Below are 25000 nucleotides of genomic sequence, written 5' to 3'. Positions count from 1 at the left end.
GGGTGCCCCTAAAGGGGGGAGGGTTGTGTGAGTGATCAAAGAGCTTGGGTTCAGACGTGTCAAGGAGGTCAAAGGGAGTAGAAGGGAGCAGAAGGGAGGAGGGGAAAGGGAAGGGAAGGGAAGGGAAGGGAAGGGAAGGGAGTGAACCTTGCCCAGTTTACTCTACACCAAACTGGAAATAAGGATATGGCTGGAATACTTCCAGGGGGAGAGGGGCAAAGAGATGCTGAGCAGGGAAGGAAGGGATGGAAGGGGCCAAGCGGTCTTGAGGGAGACTAAAAGGCCCGAGTCTTATACAACAACGGGAAGGTTTTCGCACCGTCGCTATGGGATAACAGGGTTGTTTGGCCATCTCCTCAAGATTGACGGGGTATCAGACGTCTCAGAGACGTGTGCGTGTGTGTGTGTGTGTGTGTGTGTGTGTGTGTGTGTGTGTGTGTGTGTTTCAGCGTGTAAGGGTTAGTTTTCTTAGGCGTTTGCAAGGGGGCTAAAATGGTGGTGAACGGTGTTTACATGGGATGAATAGGGAGCACAGGCGTATACAGAGAGTGGAAATGGGGTGAGGGTGATGGTGTGTGGGTGGGTGTGTGTATGGTCTTCGAGGCATCATTCACACCCACCCACTCACCCACCCTTCACCCACCCTATGTAAATGAAGGGAGAGGGGTGGGTGGGGTTCCATTTTCTTCGCTTCCCTTCCATAGCTCTCAAGTTCCTTTCCTTATCTCTCGTGTCCCCTTCTCTTCTTTCCCTGTATTGCCCTGTCTTAGGTAGGTCTGTGACCTGGTTCCCACGAAGCAAATATTCACAAAACCATATTCTGTTACATTCCCTCATATTCTTGCCACCTCACTTTCTACGTGTTCATAGATCATACTCCCTCATGTTCATCCACTCATAACTCATCAGACTCCCTCATGTTCACCCTCTCATAACTCATCAGACTCCCAACTCACACAGGCCTTGTCTATCCCGTGTCTTGGGCGCGCCTCATTCAGTTAACCTCAGTTCATAATTATTCACAGTGTCATCAAGTTCATCATGCACCACTGTGACATGAGGTATTATGAGGTCTGGTTGGTTCTAGAATTGGTCATTGGCGAGGTTCTTTTTTTAACAGTGGTGGCGAGGTGGAGTTCGGAGCTGTGGCGGTGGTTTTGGAAGGGTTTACACAGTGGTGGAGAAAGGGAGGGACTTATGATAGTGGGGAATCTTCCACAGTGTGGGTAGGGCCTGTGGTAACAGGGGGTCCTAGCCACGTCTCTTCGTTCTAAATCAACTGACTGTTACATTTCTTTCTTGTGTCTCCCTTGAGGGTGTGATTATTACACGAAAGTGCACTAGGGAACGTATCGTGTTTCATTTCCTCGTGGACTCACAGGAATACATATATATATATATATATATATATATATATATATATATATATATATATATATATATATATATATATATATATATATATATATACTTGGATAGCCTTATAAAGGATGCTCTCTAGGCAATGTTTGACGTAAAAAACAAAACATAAAAGCAGTTCCTTTCATATGATCATTTAAATATCCTGCAATTTTTCTTTTACTCTCGTTTGAGGCCCAGCAGACGTCTCCTCAAAGTGTTTTCATCGTCTGCCGCGGAGCCATCTGAGCATCTTCAGAGGAAGGCATCCTTATGAACTTTGTGTCTGGAGGAAGACAACTGAGTCTTATTGGATAAGATGTGGGTAAAAGGCGGGGTCAGACAAAATAGAATAACCCTAAAGGAATGATATGTGGCGTAACACGTGACGTCGGAGGAGTCCGCAGCTGTGATTGGTTGTGGTATGTGACGAAACACTTGACGTCAGAGAAGTCCACGATTGTGATTGATTGTGATATGTGACGTAACATGTAACGTCGGAAGTTGCGGCGACTGCGATTGGTTGTGATATGTGACGTAACATGTAACATCGGAGGCTGCGGCGACTGTGATTGGTTGTGATATGTGAATTAACATGTGATATCGCAGGCGTCGACGACTGTGATTGGCTGTGACATGTGACGTAGCATGTAACATCAGAAGCTGCGGCGACTTTGATTGGTTGTAATAAGTGACGTAACACGTGACGTCGGAGGTGTTGGCGACTGTTTATTGGTTGAACGTATTGAAGGTTTTGAGTAATGGCAGAAAGTGTTTGAAAGTGTCACGCTCAATTTTTTTGTCTCAAGTGTTTTTCTAAGGGTTGGCGATGAACTTCTCTGGCCAAGAAGTTATTCATATGTTTGACAGGATCAATGAAGACTGTATTTTCTTGTAGTATTATGTTATGGGCGGATAATAAAGGTTTGTTTACATACACACACACACACACACACACACACACACACACACACACACACTGTAAAAAAAAGCAGGCCCCTGTCTCACATTTCAACAACCTATACTCACAAATTACCCTTCCCCTCTCGCCCAATAAACACAACATTGACAAAACCACATACACAACGAAATGACCCAACAGCCAGTAAACAATCGCCCTCCCAACCTAGTCTTAAACCCGTCTGAAACTACACTCCCCAGACATGTACGAGTTACACTTTCTCCTCCCAAACTACACTCCCCAGACATGTACGAGCTACACTTTCTCCTCCCAAACTACACTCCCCAGACGTGTGCGAGCCACACTTTCTCCTGCCAAACTACACTCCCCAGACATGTACGAGCCACACTCTCTCCTCCCAAACTACACTCCCCAGACATGTACGAGCCACACTTTCTCCTCCCAAACTACACTCCCCAGACGTGTACGAGCCACACTCTCTCCTCCCAAACTACACTCCCCAGACGTGTACGAGCCACACTCTCTCCTCCCAAACTACACTCCCCAGACATGTACGAGTTACACTTTCTCCTCTGAATTCTGGACCCCGTCCATCCATCTCCCAAACATTTAAAACATCGTCCATGTCCAGTATGTAACACCAACACAAAATTACACTGATCACATCCTCGGATCATCCTATGCTCAGAGACGCAACAGCGCTCGTAATCCTGCCCCAGTGGACGTGGCTGGTGTCGTGAGAGCTGCAGGAGCAACCCCAGCGTACAGAGATCCTGACAGTGGAGGTGTAAGATACAGGTAAGCCATTATACACTTACACTACAAAAACTACACAGATATGGTGTAGGCAACGAAGGACTCCATGATGCAATGATGCCGGCCCTGTATTTATTTTCTTTCATAGGTTAGCTAAAGACGGCAGGGGAAACTAAAGCCATAATGGAGACCATCTCATATTTGATGGTTTAATAAGGAAGTTCACCATCACCATAAGCAACAGAAAACGTGTGTACAACAGGAATATCGGTAGCTGAGTGTAAAAAGGGGGGAATGAGAATATCGGTAGAACTGGGAATTGAATATCGGTAGCCTGGGGTAATAACAATTGGGAATATCTGTAACTGAATGGTGTAGAGATATCGGTAACTGCACTGAAAAGATATTGGGAATATCGGAAATTAGAAATCATAGGAACTAGGAATTATCGGGACTGTGAATAAAGCGAACTGAGAATATCGGTACATAAGAATATCTGAACTAGAATATCTATAGATATAGATATGATAAACTAAGAATATCAAAAACTAAGAATATGATAAACCAGGAATATCATAAACTAAGAATATAATAAACTAAGAATATCAGAAATTAAGAATATCGGTGAATGTGAATCTTGGGAACTTCGAATATCGGTAACTACGGATATTTGGACCCGGGGAGATATTGATCTAGAAAGCGATAATGACCATATGTGGTGGTAGTCTATTTTAATGAAGCGAATCAAGTCATTAGCCATAAAGGTAGTAATTGCTTACCCGGCGTGATATCCCTATAATGCCCCCATTCACGCTCACACGTGTGTGTGTGTGTGTGTGTGTGTGTGTCTGTGTGTGTTTGTGTGTGTGTGTGTGTGTGTGTGTGTGTGTGTACATATTTACGTTCAAGACACCCTCGCTGAATCTTTCTCGACCCCAGACTTACTGAAGCCTGACATGCATTAACTGAAGCCCTCACACACTGATGTCAAATACTGAAGTGAAGTCTTAGACACTTAACTGAGGCCCGAGATACACTTAACTGAAGTTTAGGACACTTAACTGAAGTTTAGGACACTTAACTGAAGTTTAGGACACTTAACTGAAGTTTGAGACACTTAACTGAAGTCTTAGACACTTAACCGAAGTCCGAGATATATCTAACTGAAATCTGAGACACTTAACTGAAATCTGACACATTTCCTGAAGTTCTGACACACTTCCTGAAGTTCTGAAACTCCTGAAAATCGATTTATGACACTGTTTTTACCCAATGCCTCATCAACCAATCAGCCTCGAGTTTACGTCTCAGCCAATCGCCTTCGCGCTAACGTAGCCGACGACCAATCATGCAAGAGTGGATAAAGGTCACCAATCAATGGCTTTGTCTTATTCAGTACGATCACTATCGGTTCCTTCCCACATATACATCCCAAAAATAGACATTTGAGAATCAATTTTTCAGCCCTTTTATGGATGAATGTATATATAAATTTTCGTTTTATGGATGAATATATAATTTTCTTTAACGTAAGTGTACCGAAAGACAGACAACAGTGTCGCCATCTGCACGAAGTACTTACTTTTATATGGCCAGTAAGCGCTTATCTTGCAACCCTGCAAAGCAAGACAAAAACAAATCGTTTTTATAACAATCATTCTTTTAGCTTTTTGAAAAATTCTGCTTACATATATATATATATATATATATATATATATATATATATATATATATATATATATATATATATATATATAATATATATATATATATATATATATATATATATATATATATATATATATATATATATATATATATATATATATATATATATATATATATAACATGTTCTTAAGCTATGGATGTTTGTTTGATATACTAAATATTTCTTGATGAATTCATGAAAATAATAGACTGTTAGATTACGAATTAAGAGAAGGGAAGAATCAAGAAGAAGGGAAGTAATTTACGAATTAAAATGATGAAAAGAAACATGATTGTAAATTGTCTAAAACTACAAATGCAAATGTAAATGCAGCTGGCATCTTAAATGAGTGATAAAAACAGATATAAACAAACATGGTATATTCTTTTCTTTACTACGACTAACGAAAAAATATAAGCAATGAATAACAGCTAATAATAGAATCTAAGAGTAATCAAAACATCAAAATATTCAGCAAATTCATAAACAAATTCATAAACAAATTCATAAACAAATTCATGAAGAGACTAGAGAATGATTGCGAAAATTCCTTATTTTATGCAAAATAGCCAACAAGTAATGTTTTTATCCATTAATAGTTTACATTTATCAACCACATAATTTATCAACGTACGATGGTAAATGATATTTCCACGAAACTCTCTCTCGTTCTAAGGCTGAAATCACACTTATAATTAGTTCCCAACAACCCTTAAGGCTTAAGAGAAAAGAGACAATATAAATATATAGAACGGAATTCGAACACTCGCTTTGTCCTGATTAGATAAGATAACCTGGGATAATGAACTGCATCCTAGAAGACGGAGCCAAGTGAGGATAAACGCTGTTGACGGGGAAGGGAATGTGTGTGTGTGTGTGTGTGTGTGTGTGTGTGTGTGTGTGTCTAACGACGTCCAGTGTTCTGCAAGACTTATGTTCTCTCTCTCTCTCTCTCTCTCTCTCTCTCTCTCTCTCTCTCTCTCTCTCTCTCTCTCTCTCTCTCTCTCAGGGTCTTATCTAAAGGGCCAGCCGCGTAGCCAAAACCGCCTGCCCCCTTCCCCTAATCTTACTCTAGGCAGTTCCCGCCAATCCCATTAAATCTAGTACTTTCTTCCTCTTGGATATATATATATATATATATATATATATATATATATATATATATATATATATATCATTTATTATTATTTTGCTTTATCGCTGTCTCCCGCGCCTGCGAGGTAGCGCAAGGAAACAGACGAAAGAAATGGCCCAACCCTCCCCCACACACATAGATAGATAGATAGATAGATAGATAGATAGAGAGAGAGAGAGAGGGAGAGAGAGAGAGAGAGAGAGAGAGAGAGAGAGAGAGAGAGAGAGAGAGAGAGAGAGAGAGAGAGAGAGAGAGGGTGAGAAAGAGAGAACAGAGACTAATGCAAAGATAATTATGCTTCTCAAATACTTAGGCAGAGCCAATCATACCTCTGACTTCCAGCGATACCATGAATGATGCTTCTAATGTACACAAACCGGTAATCATGCTTAACGTAGAAGAAGAATTCATTATGCCTCTCAGTTATACATGGAAAAAAAAAAATAAATCTATCATGCTTCTAGTATACGTTCAAAAGACTAGCTATGCTCCTTGTTATTCAGATTAGATAAACGATCAATCAATGTGACATATAGAACAAAAAGTGTATTCCTTTGATTCAGTGGAGGAAAGATAGCGCTATAGACCAGAATTGTAAGGGTAAAAACCCATGGTAAATGTAATTCGTTTGAGTCTGTAAGGGGGAGGAGTAATGTAATTGTGGAGCCAAGGTAATTGTGGGGAGTTTAATGTGACAAACACGGTAAACCTGAGCGTTATAGCGAGGGAGAGAGCAGTGATGATCACCACGCTCTGACAGTGGGTCAGGAACAACCACATGATATTAAAGTGATCCAAGACAACACGTAGGAAGATATAGGAGGATCTAGGAGGAAGAGGAGGAGGTTTTAGGAGGGGGAGGAGGAGGAGGAGGAAGAGGAGGAGGATAGGAAGAGCAGTAGAGAAGGAGGAGGAGAAGGAGGAGGTAGTGGTGGTGGAGGAGGAGGAGGAGGAGGAGGTTTTAGGAGAGGGGGAGGAGGAGGAGGAGGATGGGAAGAAGAGGAGAGGAGGAGGAGGTTTTAGGAGAGAGAGGGGGAAGAGGAAGAGGAGGAGGATGGGAAGAGCAGTAGAGAAGGAGGAGGACAAGGAGGAGGTGGTGGTGGAGGAGGAGGAGGAGGAGGAGGAGGAGAAGGAGGAGGGAGAAGAAGAAGAAGAGAGGAGAAGGAGGAAGAAGGCAGTCGACTAAAGGGTTTGTTGGCCCAGTGAGAGGCGTGCGTCTAGGAGAGACGGTGTGGAAAGGAAAGAGAGAGAGAGAGAGAGAGAGAGAGAGAGAGAGAGAGAGAGAGAGAGAGAGAGAGAGAGAGAGAGAGAGACAGAGAGAGAGAGAGAGAATGTGCTCTAATCGTAAACTGGTTTCGAGTGAATGGTGTGCAGGGAGTAGGTTCAAAGCGATACCTTCCATCTGTAAAGGGGAGAAAAGAAAGAAAAAGGGAGAGAAAAAAAATGATGGAGGATGAAAGTAACTCTCGTAGGGGGAGCGAGGTGATGTTTTGGTTGACAGCGAAGAGTGTTGGTCGAGGGTTATGTCCTCTCTCTCTCTCTCTCTCTCTCTCTCTCTCTCTCTCTCTCTCTCTCTCTATATATATATATATATATATATATATATATATATATATATATTCATCTATATAGATAGATAGATAGGTATATATATATATATATATATATATATATATATATATATATATATATATATATATATATATATAGAGAGAGAGAGAGAGAGAGAGAGAGAGAGATTGAACCCTTTTCGGAGCGACTGGTGTTCTGGGAAGAGAATCCAGAGCGATGATTTCCTTCGTTACAATGAGGAAAAAAAATGATGATGACGGATATATATATATATATATATATATATATATATATATATATATATATATATATATATATATATATATAAGAATCCATAATTCAATTGCTAAAAGGAGAGATCTAAAAATTCTCACGGGTTTCTCCTGCAAAAAAGATGAATGGCTGCAGGTTTCCCTCCTCGCCCACACCGGGAGGGAAATAAGAAAGCAATAAATACGTCCTTACGAGCCATAACCATAAGCTATATCAACATAATGTGAGCCATCCCATTCGCTACGAATTTCGAAATTATTTATCACCGTGTGTTTCACGCTCAAACAACCCTGCATTGCCGTGTATTCTGCACACATGAAAAGTATATATATATATATATATATATATATATATATATATATATATATATATATATATATATATATATATATATATAAACACAGCGATGGTGATGGAAAAGACTTCAACGTAGCCCAAATTATAAAAAGAGATAGTGAAACGTGGCATGCTGGCCCCGTAGACTTTTGTGCTTATCCATATTGTACAGCGCCAAGGGGAGGCGACACGACACAAATTTTGACGTACCGATCATTGCGACTCCTTCATATACATTTATGTTAGCTGTGCCTAAGAAACATCTTGCATCTCTCTCTCTCTCTCTCTCTCTCTCTCTCTCTCTCTCTCTCTCTCTCTCTCTCTCTCTCTCTCTCTCTCTCTCTCTCTCTCTTTCCTTTCCCACGGCGTCTCTCATAGACGCGTCCCCCTCACTGGGCCAACTAACCCTTTAGTCGACTGTCTATCAGTATGAGGGAAGATGCAGACCTTCCCTCCTCCTCCTCTACCTCTTCCTCCTTCTCCTCTCTTCTTCTTCTCCCTCCTCCTCCTCCTCCTCCTCCTCCTCCTCCTTTTCCCATCCTCCTCCTCTTCCTCTTCCCCCTCTCTCTCATAAAACCTCCTCCTCCTCTCCTCTTCTTCCCATCCTCCTCCTCTTCCTCCTCCTCCTCTTCCTCCTCCTTCTCCTCCTCCTTCTCTACTGCTCTTCCTATCCTCCTCCTCTTCCTCCTCCTCCTCCTCCCCCTCTCCTAAAACCTCCTCCTCTTCCTCCTAGATCCTCCTATATCTTCCTACGTGTTGTCTTGGATCACTTTAATATCATGTGGTTGTTCCTGACCCACTGTCAGAGCGTGGTGATCATCACTGCTCTCTCCCTCGCTATAACGCTCAGGTTTACCGTGTTTGTCACATTAAACTCCCCACAATTACCTTGGCTCCACAATTACATTACTCCTCCCCCTTACGGACTCAAACGAATTACATTTACCATGGGTTTTTACCCTTACAATTCTGGTCTATAGCGCTATCTTTCTCCACTGAATCAAAGAATACACTTTTTGTTATAAAGGTCAAAGTCACATCTATTTAGTATATAATCTAAGTAACAATATCTACCCATACAATCAGCACGGATCCCTTTTTGTACGTATATGAGAAGCATAATTAGTGACTTCTACGAATATGAGAAGCATGATTAATTTGGTCATATGGAAGGCATAATTAAAAGCATGTGCTTACATCAGTAGCGTAATTAACAGTATGTGCTTAAATCAGAAGCGTAATTAACAGCATCTGCTTAAATCAGAAGCGTAATTAAGTACACCTATTTGAGACTAAATGCCGTCAGAGGGAGAAATTTATCTCAGAATATATCATCTATTGTTCTAATAGTGTCTGCTCTCTCTCCCGGTGACTCTCTCTCTCTCTCTCTCTCTCTCTCTCTCTCTCTCTCTCTCTCTCTTGCCTTCCTCCTATTACTTCTTCCTCTTCCTTGCTTTACCATTTCTATTGCTTTCCGTCTTTCGCTCGGCGTAATACCTACTTAGGTCGAGTTGGGCATGATGGGGCTGGCTGATCGCCTGCGCTCACCTTGTGTGCTTGCTCTGCCTCTATTTTACCACGAGTCAGATCCCCGTCTCTCTCTCTCTCTCTCTCTCTCTCTCTCTCTCTCTCTCTCTCTCTCTCTCTCTCTCTCTCTCTCCTTTCTTTTTGTCTGTCTGTCTGTCTCCCTGTCTGTCTGTCTGTCTGTCTGTCTGTCTGTCTCTCTCTCTCTCTCTCTCTCTCTCTCTCTCTCTCTCTCTCTCTCCCTATAAGTCACTCGTCACCAGAGCCAATAAACCATCTACACTTCTACCTTCCCATCTTCAGCTGCCACTTCGTAGTTCCCATTTCTTCCTGGATATATTTGCCTCCCCAAGATATTGCCTCCCCAGATATTACCTCCCTGCATGTTACCTCCCCACACTAAGTACATACATCAGTGACTGAGAACGTGCATCAGTGACTGAGAACATACGTCAGTGACTGAGAACATACATCAGTGGCTGAGAACACGGATCAGTGACTGAGAACGTGCATCAGTGACTGAGAACATTCAGCAGTGACTGAAAACATACGTCAGAGACTGAGAACATACATCAGTGACTGAGAACGAGTATCAGTGACTGAGAACATACATCAGTGACTAAGAATATACATCAATGACTGAGTACATCAGTGACTGAGAACATACATCAAGAGAACACTAGATACCCCTTTTCTTTTGCGTCTCCTCGAGGAAAAGGGAATCTTTCACTCCTTAACCACCCACTAAGGGGGGAGGGGTGACAGATGGCGCAGTACTGGACCAGTTCACCACCCACTAAGGTGACAGATGGCCCAGTACTGGACCAGTTCACCACCCACTAAGATGACAGATGGCACAGTACTGGACCAGTTCACCACCCACTAAGATGACAGATGGCGCAGTACTGGACCAGTTCACCACCCACTAAGGTGACAGATGGCGCAGTACTGGACCAGTTCACCACCCAGTAAGGTGACAGATGGCCCAGAACTGGACCAGTTCACCACCCACTAAGAGACGAGTGGACACAGACTCGTCTGTAAGATCCTTGACCGTGGAGGAATGCGTCTGCCTCAGTGTGGACTGGACCAGGATCGATGGCAGGTGGTATTTGAGACCCATTTATAGGATAGCTCTGTCTCCTGTCTCCATAACAGACAGACGAAAGGACAGATTAGACAGCTAACCCTGTCTACCCGCCTATCCTTACATCCCTTCCTGAAAAGGGTTCTATTCCTACCTCAGGACCGGGTTTTAACAAGGAGAGATCCAGCAAGGTCAAGTGTACCCTACGTTCAGTAGCAGGGGCAGGTGGACTGCTTTGACACGAGTTCTCTATCCATATTCTACTCTGATTCGTCAGATGACGAAGGGCACACACACACAGACACACACACACACGCACACATACACACACACACACACACACACACACACACACACACACACACACACACACACACACACATGTGCTTGTGTGTGTGTGTGTGTGTGTGTGTGTTTTAAGCGCCGTCGTGAGTACAACAATGAATTGTTCATCTCGAGGCCCCAGGATCGATATCCACTCCCTTCCAACCACAGAGGCGAACCCAACCTCACTACAACATCACTCGTCTTATCGTAAATAAAAGCGAAATGCGAAAGCGCTACATTGTAATGAGGGAATCGACGTATACTGTCTTGTCGAGTTCATGATGACCTTTGACCCCTGATCTGTATAAATGGCCTCTTAGAAACATCTAAGTCAAATTCTAGTGGCCGCGAATTCAATGTCTTCTAATCCAAAGTTTAATCAAGCTTACAAGAATGTATATATATATATATATATATATATATATATATATATATATATATATATATATATATATATATATATATATATATCCACAGAGCGTTATAGGTAATTTTGACATGTAAAAGTATCTACATTTATACATGTATGTATATAGACAGATGGACGGATATCTTCCATATCTTCTTATCTAAATCACTTACAAAAGCTTCGTGTACACTACGGCAGAAAAAGTATAAGTAAGACCACAAACATCATTACTTAAAAGAACAGTCGTGTTCCTAGTACCGTTTCGTCTGCGGTTAGAATAGAGTCTTCAAGACCTGTCTACGTTCTGGGTAAACTCTTCAAAATCTATCTACATTCAATGTAAACTCTCCCAGAGCCTGTCGAGGTTCAGGGTTAAACCCACCCCAGAACTGTCTACATTCCCGGCAACACTCTCCTAAAACCTGTTTACACTGAAATTAAACTGTCCAATACTCAGGAGAAGTTTACAACTTCATCTCTTGTCTCCGCTCGAGAGTATCAGTGTCGAGTTGAACATCCAGATATTATCTCAGTCCTGTGATATCCCAAGGTCTATATCAGATTATGGGGGCGGGTATATCTGTGTCCCTTCCACAGAGAGAGAGAGAGAGAGAGAGAGAGAGAGAGAGAGAGAGAGAGAGAGAGAGAGAGAGAGAGAGAGAGAGAGAGAGAGAGAGAGAGAGAGAGAGAGAGAGAGAGAGAGAGAGAGAGAGAGAGAGAGAGAGAGAGAGAGAGAGAGAGAGAGAGAGAGAGAATTTAAAAGAATGACTGAGATCAATTTTGAGAATATAGTCACTTGCTGTCTCTTTGGGACTCGAATATCAACTCGACCAAAAGAACGTAATCAGTTGAGCATTGTCTTATAAATAAACCAAATGTCTGGTGGATTTGCATATTGAATTAATTCAGATATGAAGAATATTTACACTGATACAGAGGAAGACTCTGAAACTTTGAACGTCAGAAGTGGACTTAAACCACTGGAAATATCTATCCACAATAGGAGGTAAATATAAGAGTATAAATCTTGAATATCCCGAATACGTTATGGTTCATACTATTCTGTAATCTTTTCCTCTGTCTTATATTCATTTTCTTTTACGTTTCACGTGTGTATATAAATGTGATCTGGTTTTAAAACGAAGGAAAGAATATATGGGTAGATTATTACGGGATGTTCCATTCTGGCGTAGACAGAGAGGATATGCTTAGCGTACACACGTGTGGTTCGCTAAACATCCCCAGCTGTGCGCTGGACAATGCATTCATCTGCGACTCAGAATAAAATCTTATATTTCTTTGAGAGATGTGCCCAGTCAGAGAGAAAGATTAATATCTTTCACTCCTCCAGTCATGAGTGACTTGTGAATCGGGGACTTTAACCACGCTCTCTCTCTCTCTCTCTCTCTCTCTCTCTCTCTCTCTCTCTCTCTCTCTCTCTCTGGATACAGTTGGGGGGGGGGGGGGGGGAAACATCCATCACTGAGGATCAAGGCAAAGCCCTGTGGGTCTCGTTTGTCCTGGAAAACACAAACTTATGAATTCGCTTCCCAAAGGCAATTGTGCTGTTTACAGTAGCGAGGAAGTTCAGAAAACTCCAAAGGTCACTTTGTAATCATATATATATATATATATATATATATATATATATATATATATATATATATATCTTCAGACTTGATCGCTGTTTCTCCCGTAAGCTCACATCCATTCTCCAGCTGTTATGTGTAATGCACCGAGACCACAGCTCCCTGTCCACAACCAGGCCGCACAAACCTTTCCACAGTTTACATACTTCATATTCTCTGGCTCATTCCACAGACAGAACGTCGACCCCTGTATATCACATTGTTCTAATTCACTCTAGCCCGTGCACCGTCTCTCACCCTCCTGCATATTCAGGACTCGATCGCTCAAAATCATTTTCTCTCCATCCTTCCATTTCCAATTTGGTCTCCATGTTCCCCTTGCTATCTCCACTTCTGATAGATGCATCCTCTTTATCAACCTTTCTTCACTCATCCTCTCCATATGCCCAAACCATTTCAGCCCATCCTCTTCGGTTCTCTCCAACCACATACAAGACAAATTCAACCCCACACAGACAAATCCAATCGTTTCTCGAAGTTTTTTCACTCACACACACACACACACACACACACACACACACACACACACACACACACAAACACACACACACACACACACACACACACACACACACACACACACACACTTCAAAACAAACACCTGATCCACACATCCTCTACCACTTCTGAAACCACACTGTTCCTCCCCAATCTGATGCTCTGTACATGCCTTCACCTACACGGTCACTAACTTCCCCCACAACTTATAAAGGTTATATTTTATTCATTTATTTTGCTTTGTCGCTGTCTCCCGCGTTAGCGAGGTAGCGCAAGGAAACAGACGAAAGAGTGGCCCAACCCACCCACATACACATGTATATACATACACGTCCACACCCGCAAATATACATACTTATACATCTCAATGTATACATATATATACATATATATATATTATAAAGGTATATATATATATATATATATATATATATATATATATATATATATATATATATATATATATATATATATAAAACCCTAATATCTCTTTAGTTTTAAAAAAGTCACCGTCACACAATCAGTACGTCACTGAAAAGCTGACGCTTGCAAAAACGCAGAGAAAACGTCGTGTGCCAGAATGCGTAGTATTATTCATGTTGTATTATGATTTGTTAGCAAATGCGTTCCCTGAAACTCGCTGAGACGTGCATGCAGGGATGAGCCGGACAGCCACCTCTCTCTCTCTCTCTCTCTCTCTCTCTCTCTCTCTCTCTCTCTCTCTCTCTCTCTCTCTCTCTCTCATTCAAGGGAGGGAGGGGAGTGGAGTACTTGACGCTTCCTCGGTTTTGCTGCAAGGTGAGAGAGAGAGAGAGAGAGAGAGAGAGAGAGAGAGAGAGAGAGAGAGAGAGAGAGAGAAACCTATCCTCTCGTACCGTGACGTGCTGGGGGGGTGAAGGGGGGGGGTTATTCCATTACTTCCGATACCTTCAAAAAAAAAAAAAAAATTTTGAGCCTTTTGAGTAAGTCGTGATTTGAGGCGATGCTCGCGCGCGGTCAACCAGACGCGCGCTGACGTCATAGGTCACCACACACTGGACGAGGAGGGGGTTCCCCCCAACCCTTGCTTCCCCCACCCCCCCCACCCCAACCCTTACTTATATAAAAGAGGGTCGTTAACCTCTGGGGGTTTAGGTAGGATGGGCTGGTAGCCATACAAAGACGTTGGTTCGATACCCACAGCCAAAGACAGTGGGTATCGATCGCGGGGACTTGAGAAGAATATATCATTGTTGTGCTCACCGTGCCACACGTATGTGTGTGTGCGTCTGTGTGTGTGTTTCTGTGTATGTGTGTGTGTGTGTGTGTGTGTGTGTGTGTGTGTGTGTGTGTGTGTGTGTGTGTGTGTGTGTGTGTGTGTGTGTGTGTGTGCCCTTCGTCATCTGACGAATCAGAGTCGAATATGGATAAAGAACTCGTGTCAAAGCAGTCCACCTGCCCCTGCTACTGAACGTAGGGTACACTTGACCTTGCTGGATCCCTCCTTGTTTAAAACCGGTCCTGAGGTAGGAATAGAACCCCTTTCAGGAAGGGATGTAAGGATAGGCGGCTAGACAGGGTTAGCTTGTCAAATCTGTCCTTTCGTCTGTCTGTTATGGAGACAGGAGACAGAGCTATCCTATAAATGGGTCTCAAATACCACCTGCCATCGATCCTGGTCCTGTCCACACTGAGGCAGACGCATTCCTCCACGGTCAAGGATCTTACAGACGAGGCTCTGTCCACTCCTCTCTTAGTGGGTGGTGAACTGGTCCAGTACTGCGCCATCTGTCACCTTAGTGGGTGGTGAACTGGTCCAGTACTGTGCCATCTGTCACCTCTCTTAGTGGGTGGTGAACTGGTCCAGTACTGTGCCATCTGTCACCTCTCTTAGTGGGTGGTGAACTTGTCCAGTACTGCGCCATCTGTCATCTTAGTGGGTGGTGAACTGGTCCAGTACTGTGCCATCTGTCACCTCTCTTAGTGGGTGGTGAACTGGTCCAGTACTGTGCCATCTGTCACCTCTTAGTGGGTGGTGAACTGGTCCAGTACTGCGCCATCTGTCATCTTAGTGGGTGGTGAACTGGTCCAGTACTGCGCCATCTGTCACCTTAGTGGGTGGTGAACTGGTCCAGTACTGCGCCATCTGTCATCTTAGTGGGTGGTGAACTGGTAGGGGGACCCCTTTACCACCCAATAGACACGACAATGAAGGGGTATTTAGTGTTCTCAGTCAGTGGTATATGTTCTCAGTCAGTGGTGTATGTTCTCAGTCAGTGTTGTATGTTCTCAGTCAGTATTGTATGTTGTTCTCAGTCAGTGGTGTATGTTCTCAGTCAGTGGTGTATGTTTTCAGTCACTCGTGTATGTTCTAAGTCAGTGGTGTATGTTTTCAGTCACTGGTGTATGTTCTAAGTCAGTATTGTATGTTGTTCTCAGTCCGTGGTGTATGTTCTCAGTCCGTGGTGTATGTTCTCAGTCCGTGGTGTATGTTCTCAGTCCGTGGTGTATGTTCTCAGTCAGTGTTGTATGTTCTCAGTCCGTGGTGTATGTTCTCAGTCCGTGGTGTATGTTCTCAGTCAGTGTTGTATGTTCTCAGTCAGTGTTGTATGTTCTCAGTCAGTGGTGTATGTTCTAAGTCAGTAGTGTATGTTGTTCTCAGTCAGTGGTGTATGTTTTCAGTCACTGGTGTATGTTCTAAGTCAGTAGTGTATGTTGTTCTCAGTCAGTGGTGTATGTTCTCAGTCACTGGTGTATGTTCTCAGTCAGTGGTGTATGTTTTCAGTCAGTGGTGTATGTTTTCAGTCACTGGTGTATGTTCTAAGTCAGTATTGTATGTTGTTCTCAGTCAGTGGTGTATGTTCTCAGTCAGTGGTGTATGTTTTCAGTCACTGGTGTATGTTCTAAGTCAGTATTGTATGTTGTTCTCAGTCAGTGGTGTATGTTCTCAGTCACTGGTGTATGTTCTCAGTCCGTGGTGTATGTTCTCAGTCCGTGGTGTATGTTCTCAGTCAGTGGTGTGTGTTGGTCATTTATATCAATAGAATTTAGGTGTTCCTCTGTGAGTTCACATCAGACCTTGAAATTTTTAACCTGACCACACGTCCAATTCGTTTTCTAATAGATCGTTCCAGAGAACACTTGTCCTCTGACCCCTGGTCCTATCATTTGTCTGTTCTCTAATCTCACCACCATAACTTAGACCTCATTTGTTCTCTACACTCGTTCTCTAATTCCAGGTCACATTTTCTGTGTTCTCTAACCTTTTCACCGTTATTTCATACACGTCATATTTTTTCTTTGTTCTTTAGACGCCTCTGTATACTCAGGTTCTCTAATAACTGATTGATTACGTTTTCCATCAGGTCTCTAGCTTCTCGCCAGCACATAGCAGGTTTCACCTTGGTTTCCAGGTCACCCAGAGGTGCCTAGCACCAAGCCAGCATTTACTGGGAGTGGAAACCCTACCTCGAGAGCGGGTCACACTTGGGAAGAAACCGTGGCAATATGCAAGGAGGGCAATGTTTGGGGAGACAATACTTGTGGGAAGGCAGTGTTTGGTGGAGGCAATATATGAGGTAGGCAATAATCTGGGGGAGACAATGTCTGATGGAGGGAATATTTGGGGAGGGAATATCTTAGGAAGGTAATAGCCTGGGGAGATAATATCTGAGGACGTAATATACGGGGGAGGTAATATCTGGGGAGAAAATATACATGGGGAGCAGTGTCTGGGTGGGTCAGTTTCTGGGAGAGGGTATATCTGGGGGGGAAGTAATACACGGGTAGGTTATATCTGGGGAGCCATTACCTAGGGAGGCAATCTATAGGGAAGGCAATATCTGGGGAAGGCAATATCTGGGGAAGGCAATATCTGGGGAAGGCATTATCTGGGGGGAAGGCAAACATCAGACGGAAAACTTGGCCACACCCCAGAGATACCACACTGGCTCTCACAGGATAAACACGTGAAATGGTTTTGGTGGCACAAGTACCTTAGAGGAATAGGGTTGAAGGAATGGGTGAAATTAGGCCTAGAGAGAGGTGAAATGGGGAAGGGGTTGTTGGGTGGGTGAGCAGAGAGAGAGAGAGAGAGAGAGAGAGAGAGAGAGAGAGAGAGAGAGAGAGAGAGAGAGAGAGAGAGAGAGAGAAGAAGAGAGAAGAAAAGGCAATTTAGCATCATCATATATTTCTCCCCCTTCCCTTGAGAGAGTGACTTATCTGTGTCAATCGTATGTCCTCTTCTCGTGGCAGTGTAGTGTGTTCCCCCTCAGACCTCAGTGGAGGAAGAGGGGGTTGTGGGAGATCTGTTCAGGAGACACAGCCGAAGCAGAGAAAGAGTATGTCTTCTGCAACGATGAATGTGAAGAACTCTCACGAGTGAAGAATGGTCCTCTCTCTCTCTCTCTCTCTCTCTCTCTCTCTCTCTCTCTCTCTCTCTCTCTCTCTCTCTCTCTCTCTTGTAATAACTTCGATAAGAAATGAGAACTCTTTTGCTACACAATCAATTTCCTGAAATTCTCATACTTCTCATATATATATATATATATATATATATATATATATATATATATATATATATATATAAAGGGGAAGGAGTGGGGGGGTGGAAATCCTCCCCTATCGTTTATAATTTTTCCAAAAGGAGGAACGGAGATGTGGGCCAAGTGAGGATATACCCTGTAAAACTCACTCCTCTGTTCTTAACGCTACCTCGCTAACGTGGGTTAAGGCCAATATGTAGGGGGGAAAAATATATATATATATATATATATATATATATATATATATATATATATATATATATATATATATATATATATATATATATATACATATATATATATATATATATATATATATATATATATATATATATATATATATATATATATATATATATATATATATAGGGGATAGGGGACAAAGAATACTTCCCACGTATTCCCTGCGTGTCGTAAAAGGCGACTAAAAGGGGAGAGAGCGGGGGGCTGGAAATCCTCCCCTCTCGTTTTTTTTTTTTTAATTTTCCAAAAGAAGGAACAGAGAATTGGGTCAGGTGAGGGTATTCCCTCAAAGGCCCAGTCCTCTGTTCTTAACGCTACCTCGCTAATGCGGGAAATGGCGAACAGTTTAAAAGAAAGATATATTTATATATATATATATATATATATATATATATATATATATATATATATATATATATATATATATATATATATATATATACGAAAGCGCATTTTCCTTGGAAATAATGAAATAACTAAAATAAGCAAACTAGTGTAAGTATGTGTGTGTATGTGTGTGTGTGTGTGTGTGTGTGTGTGTGTGTGTGTGTGTGTGTGTGTGTGTGTGTGTGTAAAACTGATTCTTAAAGGTAAAAAAAAGGTGTGGGGGAAGAAGGAAACTCGTGAGAAGGGTGAGAATTCCACAGCTTCGAGAGAAAGGAGGAGGGAACGTAACGGTCAATCCTCGAGTAACTGCTCTTAGTACCAAAATATAAACCAAGGGAAGCAGCAGCGGCCAGATACGGGCTACAGTGAAAAGCATTGTGGTATGGGGACACTGACAGATAGCTAGCTTACAAGGATTTTTGTAATCTTTTATCTGTGACTTTAGGTCATGCCTCATCTAAGTGCTTGCGAATGCAATGAATATTACAAAAAAGAAAAGGTTTATCTTGAATTATTTACGTAATTCTATTTTGAATTATTTACGTAATTCTATTTTGAATTATTTACGTGATTCTGATTTCATTTAAAGCTGCTTTTCAAACTGAACCAATATATCTGACCAAACGTATTTCTACTGTCTTTCCATTGTGATATATATTTATTCTATTAACAGAAAAAGTGATATCCTATGCGTGATCAATATCATTATTTATCTATCTGTTTATATAGATATATCTATCTACCGTATGCATAAATCATGTGGGATACGTCTATATGAATATCAAATAAGTCTACACTATCAAGGTAGGGATCAGGCTCCAGATCCCCTAGATCTGTATGTAAACTCGTCCCTTATTGGCCACTCGTACCCCTGGATCTGCATGTAAACACGCTGCTGATTGGCCTCTCGTACCCGAGGATCTGTATGTAAACACGACGTTGACTGGTCCCCTCGAAAGCATGAGTTTGCATGTAAGGTCGACGCTGATTGGTTTCCCCCAGTGACAGATCCAGCGGGTTGAAAACTGAGTTATTTAATCTAATCTACGTTATTAAATAGCGATAAATGGTACGCAGGGGGTCTATGTAAGTGCTGTATGGATATACGTTAGGACAACGAGGGTAATAAATGGCTGGTCATTCTTTAGCTTGGTAGATTAGACAGAAAAAGGTTCAACCCTTGAGCACGACGGTACGACCCTTGAGCACGATGGTTCGACCCTTGAGCAAGACGGTACGATCCCTTGAGCACGACGGCGCGACCCTGGAGCACAACGGTATGACTTTTGATGACAATGGTACGACCCTTGACCAAAACGGTACGACCCCTTGCGTATGATAATGGCCTCTTCTTTGACCTGACCTTTAAAGGGTAGTTTAAAGGTCACACCAGCGCGTTCATGGGTCGTGCATTTTTTCTTTTTCGTCTGTCTTCCTGTGGTTGGCTGATGGAGCGATTTCATTCAATTTAGCAGTGCATATGACTGGGTCATGTGATAAGGGTAATCAGTAATATACATGCAATGGCATAATTGAGCATAGTAATTAGGGGTCTGTGATAACGTAAGAACATACAGGCAATGTCATTACAGCGTCCGGTAATTAGGGTTAGGTACGATGGGAAATTAACAATATACAGGTAATGGCATAAATTAACCTAGTAATTAGGGTCTGTGATAACGTAAGAATCTACAGGAAAATGGCATTAATGAGTATAGTAATTAGAGTCAGTGATAAGAATGCACAGATATGTACAGATATAGCCATTACCTATTTAGGGTCAGTGAGTGATTAAGGCCAATTAAGCACATACAGTCATTACGATTCAGTAATTAGGGTCATTAGCGAAGGTGAATACCAGTGGTTGGGTTAGTAATAATGAAGGGGCAATAATGAGGACTCACAACGGGGGGAGGGGAGGGGGGTGTAGAGGTAATAACGCATGTTAATGAGGAGAGTACTGTGTTGGATAACGACATTCAGTAATGAGCAACAATAAGGAGACAGTAATGTGGGGCAAGACACTCACATGATGAGGGCGTCGGGCCACAGTGAGGAGTGAGGGACAGCACAGATGAGGGACGGACGTGTTGTCTACGAGGCAAGATTTCCAGATATGTTTTGCTTGTTGCCTCATTCAGCTGTTGCTCATCATGTTCCTCTGCGCTGACGCAGCTGTGCAGATGGCTTTCTGTCCCACTTCCTGCTGCTGTTTCGGGTCGTTGAAGCTGCTGTGATCAGTACTATTCACTACTGTAGCAGAGTTTTGATCACTGCTGTTCTAGCTACTGCAGCTGGATCCGTACTCAATGCTGTTCGTGCTGTTACCAGCCCTGGTCACTGGTGTTCCTTACATGCTGCTGTGAGATAGGAATACCGCTGTTCCTACTACAGCTACTGCTGCTGCTGCTGTTCTTGTCTCGTCTCCTCACACCTGTTCCTGCTGTTCCAACAGCCTTTTCACACACTGATGTTCTACATTGCTGTTCTTTAATGTTCTTGTCTCTCTCTACAGGGGTGATCTTACTGCTACTGCATCATCTACAAACACATTAGCTGTTACGGTCTATATGTACACACACACACACACACACACACACACACACTCTCTCTCTCTCTCTCTCTCTCTCTCTCTCTCTCTCTCTCTCTCTCTCTCTCTCTCTCTCTGCTGTTCTTGCTGCCAGAGCCTAACATGTCACTGATTCCCTCCACGCTGCACACATCACACGCAGCGAGCTGTTGAAACAGCAATACAGCTATCATAGCCATAGCCGGTTAAGTATTCATACTTATTCAATTCGCGTACAGTCGGATCATCCGGTATTACCGATAACATATTGCACAGATTTTGCGGTTAAACGCATCTGCCGGATTTGAGGGATGTTTCGGTATTTGATTTCATTTACGGCATTTTGTGATTAGTCCAGCTTGTCGATGTTTTCCTGATGTTTGTGTTATTAATCATCACCACAGAGCATTCAAGCTATATTCAATTTATATATATATATATATATATATATATATATATATATATATATATATATATATATATATATATATATATATATATATATGTATATATATGTATATATTCTTGATTGATGTTGATAAACTGAAAGTGGATGACAAGAGATGGGTGATTTTTAGTGCTTATACATGTGGCCATGAGAAGGAAGATCATTAGAAGCAAGTGTTTTGGGAGCAGCTGAGTGAATGTGTCAGAAGTTTTGATGTATGAGACCGGGTGGTAGTGATGGGTGATTTAAATGAGACGGTGAATATTATGGCAGTTGAGGGGCATTAGGTAAGAGAGTCATAGAGAGTGGTTTGGTGAAAAGAAAAGAGGTGGTGAAAACCCTGCATAAAATGAAATGTGGCAAGGCGGCGGGATTGGATGGTATTGCAGTTGAATCAATCAACAAAGGTGCCTGATTATTGGCGGAAAACATGCATAGTGCCAATGAATAAAGGAAATGGGGATAAAGGTGAGTGTTCAAACTACAGAGATATGGTCTTGTTTAGTATGCTTGATTAGTTGTATGGGAGGACATTGACTGAGAATGTGAAAGCATGTACAGAGCATCAGATTTGGGAGGAGTAGCATTGTTTCAGAAGTAGCAGAGATATGAGTGGATCAGGTGTTTGCTTTAAGAAATTTGTGTGAGAAATACTTAGAGAAACAGATGGATTTGTATGTGGCATTCATGGATCTGGAGAAAGCATATGGTAAGGTTGATGGAGATGCCTTGTGGAAGGTCTTAAGAATATACGACGTGGGAGGATATCTGCTAGAAGCAGTGAGAAGTTATCATAAGTGTAAGGCCTGTGTATGAGTAGGAAGAGAGGAGAAGAGATTGAATGGTTCCAAGTGAAGTTTGGTCTGCGACAGGGACGTATGATATCAACATTGTTGTTCAATTTGTTTATGGATGGGGGTAGTGAGAGAGGGTAAATGCGAGAGTCTTGGAGAGAGGGGTGAGTATGCAGTCTAAGGAGGATAAGAGTGCCTGAGAAATGAGTCACCTGTTGTTTGCTGGTGATAGAACGCTCGTAGTTCATTCGACTGAGAAACTGTAGAAGTTGGTGACTGAGATTGGAAAAAAAGGATGATATCATCCGAAAGCCTGGGTTAGATACGTGGATGATGTGTGGTCCTTGTGGCCATCCTCACAAGATTGTGATGTTTTCTCTAATGATTTTAATAACATCCACCCCGCTATCAAATTCAGGGTGGAATGGGAAAAAGAAGGCAAACTGCCCTTTCGTAATGTGTTGATAAATAGGGAATCGGATCACTTGTCCTTTAAACTCTACAGGAATCCTACCATCTCTAGGAGTTATATTCATTATTTCTCAGTCCATGATTATCTTATAAAAATATCTGTAGTTATATCGATACTTTTAAGAGCACTACGGAAATGTGATCCCATAGGCCTGGTAGATGAACAGAGTCATATAAGACGTATCTTTGAGCAGTGTTATTATCCCAATTGGTATGTGAACAAAGCTTACTGAAAAGCTAGGAAGACATTCTATGCAAATGAGGATAAATCTAAATGTTTAGCGTTGCTTTATTCTCCGAACTTAGCTAATTTAAGATATGTTCTAAAGACAGTGCTTGTAATGTTGCTTTCCAGTACAATAACACAAGCAGCAAGAGCTTAACAAATAGTAGACCAAATCATGCAACAATTGGGAGCGTTTACGTCGTCAAATACATGGCATATAAAGATATTCATATAGGCCAGACAGGAAAAACTGTAATGGAGAGGCGTTATTGGCATCTTCATTGAGTACGCAGGGATGACCACAAATGTGCGATCGCTAAACATTGTCACGAAAATTGATCACTCCATAGACCTTGAAAATCCCGTTATTCTATACCTGATGAGGTGGAATGTCTCCACGAAATGTGTCGTGCCACATGTATAGAAAAATTACATGTTAGGTAAAATGGTATGAACTACTGAAGAACGATTTCACTTTCATATATATATATATATATATATATATATATATATATATATATATATATATATATATATATATATATATATATATATATATATGTGTGTGTGTGTGTGTGTGTGTGTGTGTGTCTTCACTTCATCTAGCCATATGTATATACAGCTTATCTTGTGAGCCACGTCATCCAGGTATAAACAAAGCTTATCATTCACTTCAGCTAAGCTTTCAACAGCTTTATCAATCATTTCCTCATTACTGATGTTCTATTATCACACTTATTCTCCAGGTAAACAGTACTGGAGGAATGAGGTTTCACATTTTATACATAGACACCACAGCATTTATTTCTCATCCTTGCCTGTTTCCTGTGCGGTTTCTAAGTTCTCTCTGGTTTCAATCCTTGGCACAAATGTGGTGTTACTCCTCTAACCGAGAAACCGAATAAAAAAGAGCGTTACAATGTCTTTTTTTCCAACGACCAACATATCGCTTTCGGTTTCCACGTTCTCTCATCTCTGGTTTGCCTCGGTGGACCAAGACGGATCCAGCACTGTGTAACACCGGGAGATCGTCACAACACAGGGGGTATAACAACGTCGTAACACTGCGACACTCGTAACATCTTCAAGAGAGACGACCAGGAAGGAGGGGGAGTGTGTGTTACAGATCACAGAACGAAGGTGTCGTAACTGAGGAGATGAGGGAGTCTGGAGTTTACATTTTCCTTGACAGATATCCAGCAACACCGTACTGAAGGGGAGACGTTAATAGAACCCAAAAAAAAAAAAAAAAGGAATGGATAAATTCATGTATTTATTAACGAGACATCGCAAAGAAGGACATAAGGCAACACGTTAAGACCTACTAAGTAGAAGTGCCTTCTTTTAGAACGAGTTCTGAAGGTATAATGAATGACGTAGGAGGAGGAGGAGGAAGAGATGGTGTTGAGAGGGACAATTAGAGCATTACAGGTGTTCGTGCAGGTGTGTCGGGGGAGCCACAGGTAGCCGCGGCCACAGGTGTGAGACGGGCGTGAGAGACGCGTGGCCAGGACGGGGGAGAAGAACGCGAGGGGCGTGTGATGTCGACGGCGACCACTGGAGCACTGAGTGGCCCGACCCGGGTTCAGCCTCCTTCACCTGATGCTGTCGCGCACGTCCCGGGGCCGCCTAGCTCCCCCACGATGCCCCTTGAGCTCCTGTTTGACAGCCCTGGGATGCTACCCAGGCGATCCAGGCTCCCCCAGGGATATGCCAAGGGGTCCCTGGGGGATTTTGGTGCGTTG

At 42.3% G+C, this 25000-nt stretch overlaps 1 protein-coding gene across 2 annotated transcripts in view; it reads right to left on the bottom strand.

Annotated features, from left to right (window-relative positions):
- The window catches only part of LOC139752917 (histamine H1 receptor-like), a 160729-nt gene extending 135924 nt beyond the window's left edge, over nt 1-24805 (bottom strand). Inside the window, exons 1-3 of one of the 2 annotated variants that reach the window (XM_071668974.1) lie at nt 24685-24805; nt 20777-21288; nt 4659-4692 (exon numbers count right to left, since the gene is read on the bottom strand). The gene's annotated coding sequence lies outside the window, so the exon portion shown is untranslated. The remainder of the gene's footprint in view (nt 1-4658; nt 4693-20776; nt 21289-24684) is intronic. The other variant, XM_071668975.1, reaches the window with a different exon arrangement.
- Between the last annotated feature and the right edge of the window lie 195 nt (nt 24806-25000).

This window comes from Panulirus ornatus, chromosome 13, assembly GCF_036320965.1.
Source record: "Panulirus ornatus isolate Po-2019 chromosome 13, ASM3632096v1, whole genome shotgun sequence".
Classification (NCBI taxonomy): domain Eukaryota; kingdom Metazoa; phylum Arthropoda; class Malacostraca; order Decapoda; family Palinuridae; genus Panulirus; species Panulirus ornatus.
This window is presented reverse-complemented; position numbering and strand designations above follow the sequence as displayed.